The sequence below is a fragment of the Macrobrachium nipponense genome, chromosome 5 (assembly GCF_015104395.2).
Source record: "Macrobrachium nipponense isolate FS-2020 chromosome 5, ASM1510439v2, whole genome shotgun sequence".
Classification (NCBI taxonomy): domain Eukaryota; kingdom Metazoa; phylum Arthropoda; class Malacostraca; order Decapoda; family Palaemonidae; genus Macrobrachium; species Macrobrachium nipponense.
This window is the reverse complement of record NC_061107.1, coordinates 145,193,726-145,204,385: the sequence shown is the minus strand read 5'-3', so window position 1 is coordinate 145,204,385 and position 10,660 is coordinate 145,193,726.

Below are 10,660 nucleotides of genomic sequence, written 5' to 3'. Positions count from 1 at the left end.
GAGAGGAGTTGCCTGAGAGAGAGAGAGAGAGAGAGTTGTCGAGAGAGAGAGAGTAGTTGCTTGAGAGAGAGAGAGAGAGGGGCTGTGTGTATTGGTTTTGCCTGACGCTCGGGGTTCCACGTTTACCAAATGAAAAAGAGATTAATATCCCGTTAACATATATATATATATATATATATATATATATATATATATATATATATATATATATATAATATTAAATTTTTTTATTTGGTATGAATACATAACTAAAAGGAATGCAGGTGAAAAACTTTTATTTTTTGCATAAAATGAAATAACATAAAATTCATCAATAAATACAGATATATAAAAACTTGTAATAAATATTAAACTAAATATAAAATCAATGCAAAATACTCACTTGTAATCTTGACTCTTCGTTCTTTTCTTGTTATCTCCCTCCTCCATTGAAGAGTCTGGCATTTTTTTCCTCTCAACATGATGAGGTACAGGTGGAGGAGGGAGACACGCGCCCTTACTGCTGATGGCTCGCCGCCCTTCGGCGGCCCTCTGCTCCCTCCGTTGTCCCTAGGGCAGGCGCACTCCAAAATATGACCGCAGTGTGGTACTTGCGGTCACACTCCCCGAACCTGCAAAGAGCTATATTGCAGGTGCGGCAGAAGAACTGTGTGTCTCTCCTTCTGCCATTCATATGGCACACCCGGCACCGTTTCTGCCTGCACCTTTGCAGGAGCTCCTGTGTGTGATTCCCTGGCTGCAGCCGACACACAGGGTCCACTATCCGACGAGAAGTCGGAATCTGAGCGCGGGCGGGATCATCAACGGCCCTCCTAACATCTGCCCTTTCCTCTAGGGGCAGATCTGGAGCTCAGGCAGGGGGCTGGTAATGGAAGGCCACTCATTGGGATTAAAGTTGATGAGGGCATTCCTGGCTACCTCGAGAAACTGGATGTGGGACAACCTCCGGATGTCCGAATTGTAGTACCCACAGTAGAAGATGTAGGCATTCTGGAGGGCCAACTGAAGAATGTATTTGAGGAGCTTCTGTGTCCACCTTCTGGTTCTCCTGGCGAAGGGATAATACTGGATGAGTTGATCAGAGAGATCAACTCCTCCCATGTGCCCATTGCAGTGCCCAATGACGGTAGACCGCTCGACACAAAACTCCTCATACTTAACTCGGCCCTGCTGACTTGTCTTCTTCTGCTGGACGACCTCTTCTTGGATGGGCTCGTGACTCGTTGTAATCATGGGGACGAATCGGACCCCCTTCCAACAGATGACGAAGACATCTCTCTTCCGCCGCCACTCTGTCTCTCCTCTTGTCAGATGTTGCGGCTGGCTAGTGAACCTCTTGAGGACATTAGGGGCCCCACACACCAACCGAAGGGTACCACTGACATGCACACCTGCTTCATACAGTTACTGGGCCAGGGATACCGATTTATAATAATTATCCATAAACAGGTGGTATCCCTGGTTATAGAAATGATCCACAAGACCGAACACAGTGTCATGCAACGTGGAAAAGACCCCGGAATACACCAAGTCCACAACGTATCCAGTGTTGGACTCTGTAATAAAAAATAACTTTACACCATATTTCTGTGGCTTCTTGGGGTTATACGCTTTAATGCTCATACGTCCTTTGTAAGGTATCATCTCCTCATCCAAAGAAAGGTTCTTGCCTGGAACCACGAGAAACTGGCACCGTTCACGAATGTAATCCAACACTGGGCGGTAGAAGATGAGGCGATCGGGGTTATTCCGGGGCATGGCCCTTCGGTTGAAGGCATTGAAATACCTGTCCAACGCCAGGAAACTATCACGGGCCATAATGCCAGGCACATTGAGCGTACTTAAAAAAAATTTCCGCCTCCAATATTGCCTTGACATCGGCAGCAGGCATCATTCCAAAAAAAATGTGGAGCCCCAAAAAATGCGCCATGTCGCTGAGGTTGCAGCCCCGCCAGCGATACGACAATGTCGTCCTTAATTCGTCACGGCAGTACCGAGCGTAGTCTGCTGTCTCTGCTACCAGCTATTCGAGCAATTCCCTCGTAAGGAACAGCTGAATGAACCCCAGAGCAGTGAGAGGAACAGGTACAGTGAGCCCAGGTGCTGCCGTGAATGGGTGCATGTTAGGTGGGGTGTGGTCCTCCGACCACCCCTCGTCGCTCTCGGACGACCGGCGCGATGCTCCAACCTTCTATATGCCCGTGCACGTGCTCGGGCACGGTTTTGCACTCGAAACCCCCCCACTGGCGCATCTCCCTCACTTAGGCCCTCGGTTTCTGTTTCGTCATCGACAATAAAACTAGATGACGACATCTCCTCCTCCTCCTCCTCCTCAGATTCCCCCTCATACGCACTAAAATGCACATACGCACTAAAACCACTGAACTCCAACTCACTTTCAGCCTGTGACCTTCATACGGACATTTGGGGCAAATATTCATCATCGCTAACATAGGGAGTGATGTCCTCGTCACTAGATGACCAACCGCCATCAAAATGAGGACTTGCGACATGCTCCTGATCAAGCTCTAACAAGTAGTCATCTATGTCCTTTGGTTTGAGGGCTCACAAATGCCTACGAATGCCCCTCAGGACACCCTGATGCTTCCTAGGGGTTGTAAAAGGCACACGAGGCACATGATGTGGTGCTTGAACACTTTCTGCTACGAGAGGCCACACGGAACGGCGTTGAGTGAGGTCATTGTGGGTGCTTGGTCCCTCGCCAGCATCCAATCCAAAATACTATCTCACACGATCCCTCCCGAGAGGTAAAACACGCCTTTCGCGCTCCATTCGACGTTCAGACATCTCTACATACGACTTTTACCACCACAAATACTCAAACTCTCGCAAAAGTTCGGCAAAACACGATTGCGGCAAAAGATTGCTCTCGGACGACGCATCGCTGATGCTTGCTGGTGTGAGAAGAAAGCATTTCGCGCATGCGCACCTGGGTAACGCTTGTAAACAAAACAACAGCTTGATCCGTGAGTTCCCAGCATCCCTCAAGGCGCGTGATTCAAAAGCTTTCACCTAGTAGGCCTATAACTATTTTTCCATGAATTTAAAAACAAACTATTTTGCATCGACGTACCATACGTCGGTTAGGCACCCTACAGACAATTTTCGTCGACGTTTAATACGTCCAATAGGTGTTTAAGAGTTAAGATTTCATGCACCCAAACCTCTCCAATGGAAAAACTGCCCAAAGTATGGACGCACAAAAACTACCATTAAATCAGTTCCCTAAACACCTGTTTTAACAAATGTCATCCTGGTAATTTGATTTTCTCAGACAGCTGTGTAACTAATTCACTGTAATTTCATCGCAGTAATTACATCGTGGTAATTTCATCGCATGGTAATTACATCGCATGTATTTTCACCGCATTGTAATTACATCGTAATATATCACATCGTCAGTGATTTCGTCGTAAGGTTTCTTTCACCGCAAGGTAAGCAAACCGCACAAGGCAAGAAAATAAATGAACAATGAAATATAATGCACTTGTTTTTCTGTAAAACGTTCCTTGTATTAGTGTTATAGTTGTTGACGGGGATCAAAGAATTTAACTATTTACAAGTAACCCGTTTGTTGACTTTTCCTACATAAGTAATTTCATTGTCTTTATTTTTCATAGATTAATGATTTTTACTTGTTTTCATGTTTTTCATGATTGTCTTTTTTAAAGTATGATTTGTTTTATTTTAAAAAGTTAAAAATATATATTTAGTGTTGGAAAATCTAACTGGAAAATCTAATTGGATAACCAACTGTAAAACGTTTTAAACATATTCTAAACATGTTTTACAGCTTATTTAGTTTCAGAACGTTTATAACTTTTCTAACACTCACCGAACAACTTTTAGTATTAATGGGGGTTTTAAAAGTCTTTAATTTTTTTATTCTTTTAGTGTCGAAGATTATTAGTTGTTTGACGCCAGTCTTATTTTTAACTCAATTACTCAGTCTAAGAAAAAATGAGGATAATAAAGAAAACGACATTCTTTAAAAAGTTATTTTTTTATTATTTATTTGCATATACATATAGTGCAAAACGGCATATATTAAAAAAATATTTAACGAACAAAAATTATTTTAACCATATTACAGAAACCGAAATTTTTTATGAACAATTTCTGATATAGGAAAAGTCAACATGCAGGCCATTTGCTAATAGTTCGATAGACAGATACGTTGATCTCATCAACAACTATAACAGTAATACTTGGACGTTTTACAGAAAAACAAGTGAATTATATTTTATTGTTCATTTATTTTTTGGCATTGTGTGGTGAAAGAAACATTTCGATGAAATTACTAACGATTTGATATATTGCAATGTAATTACAATGCGGTGAAAATGTATGAGATGTAACTACCATGCAATGAAATTACCACGATGTGATTACTGCAATGAAATTGCCGGACACCGTGTAACGAGAAGAGGAAATAGTTGTAATAAGCTGTTCAGGGTGAAAGTTAGATGCATTGCATTTAAAACTTGGTTGGTGATGTGCAGCATTCCATGTTGTTCTGTTATTTCCAGGAACGTTTATATGATTACATGCACTGGTATATCTTACCAGATGTTATTTTATTACGGATTTCCATTTTTATTCCAAATTTAGTGCCAGTTCTCATGGACTTGCCAACCAATTGATAAATTTGGAATTTTTGCTGTCCGGTTAGGCCTTACTTTTTGCCTAGTTCCATATTCATTTAGATATTCATAAGTCATTTTTTAAAGTTTCAATTTCAAATTCTCCACATTTTTATACTATATGTTAGACTTACTACAAGTAAGGAGTTGGATTGGTTTCTGGTTTATCCATTAGTGCTTGTTTTATTCCATTTGTCTATGGATATTTCATTTAGGTTTGGGAAGACACTGAATTCTTACATTAAACATTCATTACAACCATATTAAGGAATGCCATGGATATTAAGACCACATTGTCATAGATGTCACCAGACTCTCTTTAATGGTTTAAGTTGCAGAATTTATTTTATCTTCTGTACCAATTCCCATCATCTTTATTTCATTTTCCTTGGTTGACATAGAGACCTTGCTCTTCAATCTTCACTTAAAGATTAGTCTTCACAGCTGCTCATGTGAGGTTGGAGTTCTAATCTGATTTTTTTTTTTATTTTGCTCCATACTCTTTCCCATATCTTTTAACAACTGGGTATTGTAACATCTTACCTTCAGTTGCTTTGGTTTTATATTTTAAGTATCACTTAAAGAATTGGCTTGCTCTTAAGACTTTTTTAGTGGCCTTTTTCGTTTTATTGTCATCATTTATGGCCCCTAATTTAATTGCTTCATGATTAGTTGTCTGTTCATGTTGTAAGGTGTTAAATGCTTCATATATATATATATATATATATATATATATATATATATATATATATATATATATATATATATATATGCTTAAAAAATCACAGTAGGTGCACGTGACTTCATAAATAATCGAATACCACAGGAAAATGATAGTCAGAAATCCAAGCGCTTTCGTTTTTACTAAGACATTGTCAAGGAGCTAATGAAATACAATTGGAGAGAAAGGTCTCAGGTACACAACAAGATCAAGAATACCAGATTGTTAATTGTCAAAAGAGGAAAAATTAAAAGAGATAATCTATCTCTCTCTCTCTCTCTCTCTCTCTCTCTCTCTCTCTCTCTCTCTCTCTCTCTCTCTCTATATATATATATATATATATATATATATATATATATATATATTATATATATATATATATATTTATCTATATATAAATGTATATATATATATATATATATTATATATATATATATATATAGATATATATATGGTATATGGATATATATATATATATATATATATATATATATATATAGATATTATATATATTATATATGATATATATATATATATATTATAGTATATGTATATATATAATATATATATATATATATATATATATATATATATAGATATATATATATATATCTATATATACATACATATACATATATCATATATATATAGATATATATATATATATAATAATAATATATATATATATATATATATATATATATATATATATATATATATATATAGATATATATATACAAATAAGGTTTTGCCACGAAGGAAAAAATGAAAAAGCGAGATAGCCGAGTACTTTCGGTCTTGTTCCAACCCTTTACTAAGGCAAACTGATTTTACTGAGGAAAACATAGTCAAAAGAAGGCTTAATGTCCAAACTGACACTACAAGATTAGCAATAAGGTCGATTTCACTGTACAGAAGCGAGGAAACGCCTGAGGGTAGCCACACCTTGGATGATACACACGCAGTAAACTGGTTATTCTTCCAGAAAACAGTACATTTTGAAAAAACAAGGAAGCACATACAACCTAATATCATGAAATTTACACAAATTTTCCCAAAAAATTATTATTAATGAAAAGACGAAAGAAAATATAAATATATATATATCGAGCAAGAGAAAGAGGGGGAGAGAATATCGAACCAGAGAGAGAGAGAGAGAAATAATAACTATACATGTGGGACTAATTTATTAGTAGTTCATTTATTTTAAGGTCCTTCATAAACATCTTACAAATATATGGGTCCAAATGGTACATTCCCAGACTAAGACTTAGGTTGTTTTTATTAGTGATTTGTATAATTGCCGATTCCAGTAAATTTATTGAAACATAATCATTAGATCTAGCAATTACAGAGGTATTACCCCCAATTAATACAATAAGATTTTTCACTCAGATGGATGAAGAGTGCATTTGAAGTCTGGGCTGTTCTAACTGAATACATATGCTGCTTAATACATACACATAAATTTTTACTTGACTGACCAACGTAAAATGATGGGCAATCCTTACAAGGAATTTTGTAAATGATGTTGTTATTTGTTACGGGACTATTCTTAATTAGCATATCTTTAATGGTATTGTTATAAGAGAACGCTACAGTAACATTAAACGATTTAAATATTGATTTTATGGTTTCAAATCCACGAAAGTAATGTAAGCTAAGTACATTTTTAGGCATTTCTTTTTCATTAATAGCAACACCATAAAATTTTTTGTGAGCTTTTTGATAACATAAATCAATTAAATGAGGTGGGTAGCAGAGATCGTTTCCTATCTTTTTTATGTATTCTATTTCTTGGTCAAGATATTGTGGACTCGTGATACGCAAAGCGCGTAGGAACATAGAAGAAAAATTGAAATTTTAATAATTAAGATGGTGGCCAGAATAAAAGTGTACATATGTTAAATTGTGGGGTTTTCTATACATACTGAATTTGCATTGGAAAGATTCTCTATGTATTAATACATCTAGAAAGAGATGACATTGTTATTTTCAATTTCAGCAGTGAATTTTGTTTTGAGGATGGCACTAAATTATTCATTTAGACAGTAAATCATTTACATCGATACCAACAGGTAAGACTACTAAGATATCATCGACTATCGGTACCATTTTAAGGGGACAAGTGATATTTGGGAGGCGTTGTCTCTCAAAAAATTCCACATATAGTTTGAAAGGAGAGGTGATAAGTGTTACCCATGGCCATACCAAATATTTGTTGGTAATATTCTCCATTAAAAATAAATCTGCAATCACAAATAAAATAACTTAATCAAGGAAATTATGTGACTAACGGACATAGGCAATTCATGCAGTACAAGTTCATTACTTAAAAAATATCTAGCACAGAGTCAATAGGACTTTTGTAAACAAGGAACATACATCAAAACTGACAAAGATATCGCTAGGGTTAGTACAATGTTAGTTAATTTTTCCACAAGATCAAGAGAATTCTGGGTGTGTGTGTATATATATATATATATATATATATATTATATATATATATATATATATATATATATATATATATATATATATATATATATTATATATATATATATATATATATACCATATGTATAATATATATATATATATATATATATATATATATATATATATATATATATATATATATATATAGTATATATATATATACATATGTATATATATACCATATATATATATATATATATATATATATATATATATATATATATATATATATATATATATATTGCAACGAAGTGCCAAGTATCTGGTTACTACACTTACACTTCATTTATTGTTACCTCACAAAAGTCAGACACCTGAACCCTCATCACAGGTACTAAACGACTGAATACTCTAAAGGCAACAGTGATCCCTTAACAACTTACCAGTATTGCAGAAAATCAGACTAAGTTCATCAAAACAGGTGTGAGGTAATCTTGTAAGTAATTAAATTAATCAAAGGGCATCACTGTATCGACAACTTTAAAAGTCTAAGTATTTCCCTGATTTCAGAAGTCTAAGTACTTCCCTGGTTCTAATTCACTTCAAGTTAATTGAAGGAAAGCAGATCAATTACCACTCTATGTTTCTACCTTAATATCAATATAATCAAATGCAAATATACTGGTTAGAAACAGGGCATGTAGTACGGTATGGTTCGATTTGTTTTTTCGTAATTCGTACCACACATTTTTACCGTACCGTAATTTCGTACAGTACCTAAAAATTCATACCGTACCGTACTAGTATGATATTTTATCATACCGTAATTTCGTACTGTTTCTGTACCTACTTTTTTTTTTTGACATTGCAGTTCATATAGACATAACATGGCACTTTTACTACTACTACTACCATTACCACCACTGCCACTTCAAGAAGATTGGTGTTATGTAATAAATTAATGATATAATACAATTTTATTTTGCTAAGGTTACAAAAGGAAAATGTTCAGTTATACAGTATTAGGCATTCATACAGTTTTATGTGTTGCAGCGTAATAGCATTACAGCGTCAACAATATCCTCTTTTAGACCTAGTCTTAAATCATTAAGAATATAGCGCAACCCAGAGAATGTGCGCTCTACGCTCGCTTGAGTAACAGGCAGAGCAACTGCTACTTCAGCAAGATTTTTTAGTGCACTTTCTTGTTGATAATGCCACCACTGGAAAATACACTCGTTTTTACTGATACGTGAAGCTTTGGCGAACATTTTGATATGCTCAGCCACTTCACTCTCTTTGCTTGCGGTATCAGTTGCTCTGCTTACATCACTGACTCGGAGTAATTGCTCTACAATATCTACTGACCCAAGTGCTGAGTCACCTTCACCATCACTATTGCCGCTCGTGAATGAATCGTCTTTTGCCAGCATTGAGACTGACGACATAGAACTAGTAGAAGAAATAGTTTTGATTTTTTCCCAAAGTCCAAGAAGATGTATTTGACTAAGTTCCTTCTGTTCGGCGGTGAGGAGAACATTATATCTTCTGTCAAGATACACAGCAGATAGGAAAGCAGGGTTCCTAAGCAGAGAATCTTGCCGTTTTTCCATGGCTTGAAGGAGAAGTGGTGCTGTGACTGCAGTGCTTCTTTCCAAAACAACTTTGCACTTAACCCACTGAGCAAGGAATTCTCCAGCTGTGAGATTTTTCATCTGTAGTGCACATGTAGCCTATCACGGAGTGGTTTCAGAGCTTTCGTTATGTCACTTATTTTCTCCCAATCTTCATCTAAAATAAGTAAAGATTCATTAGCTAGGCCAATTTGGTTCAAGAATAACTTTTTTTCAAGGACACTGTCCAACATATCATACGTTGAGCCCCATCTTGTTTCACAGTCTAGTTTTGGAAGTGATATGGAGCTGTTCTTGAATATTAAGCGCATATTTTGTGTATGCGTCTTGTTCACCACTTTCCGCACCCTACATAAGATATGTTTTACACTGTCTGTTTTCAGAACATCATGCACACAGAGTTGCATGGTGTGTAAAGCGCACCTTACTGATGTAACACTTTTAGCTGCTAAGTGAATGTCATTTACTAAGTCATCTAAACTTATTTTCAGCAGCTTCAATACTTGTTCATAATCGTTTTCTTCATTGTCACTCAAAATTTCTTCACTGTTTCCTTCCTTCACCTGTATACACTCTGCATCAGTTTTCCTACTTTGATTACGTTTGATCCGTTATCTGTGGTTAACGAGTAAATTTGTTTTTCTTGTATTCCAATCTTATTCAAACAAGCTAGCAAAACTGATTTGATCTCTTCAGCTGTTGCCCTTTGTGTCATTTCCTTTACGGAGGCTGTCACTACCTTCAACTTGCCATTGATATTAGACTGCACGTTCACCCCAAGGAAATGACGCCCACGTCGGGTGCAGAGATCTAACTTCACACAAACCAAGCGCTTATCGAACTCAGTCCTCAACTCAAGTCTTTTTTTCTCTGCAGCTTCAAGATCAGAGACCGAACAGCTCTTTGACTTAATGACACGCCAAGCTTGTTTGCAATGGACCCATAAGCTTGACCATGGCTGTTTTCTCAAAAACAGATAAGGGCAATCCGTTGACAGTAACTGCTTCAACGACAAGTCCCTGCATCTCTTGCTTACTCATTGCGTATTCTATCACTTCCGTTTTCTTTCTTTTTGCACACGAATCTTCGCTAATCGTACTGACAAAATAATTAGATATATTTTCTCTCTCCCGTTTCCTAGACGCATTGTTTTTGGCATTGTCCAAGAGTTTCTTATATTCCTCCACATGTCGTCTTTTAAGG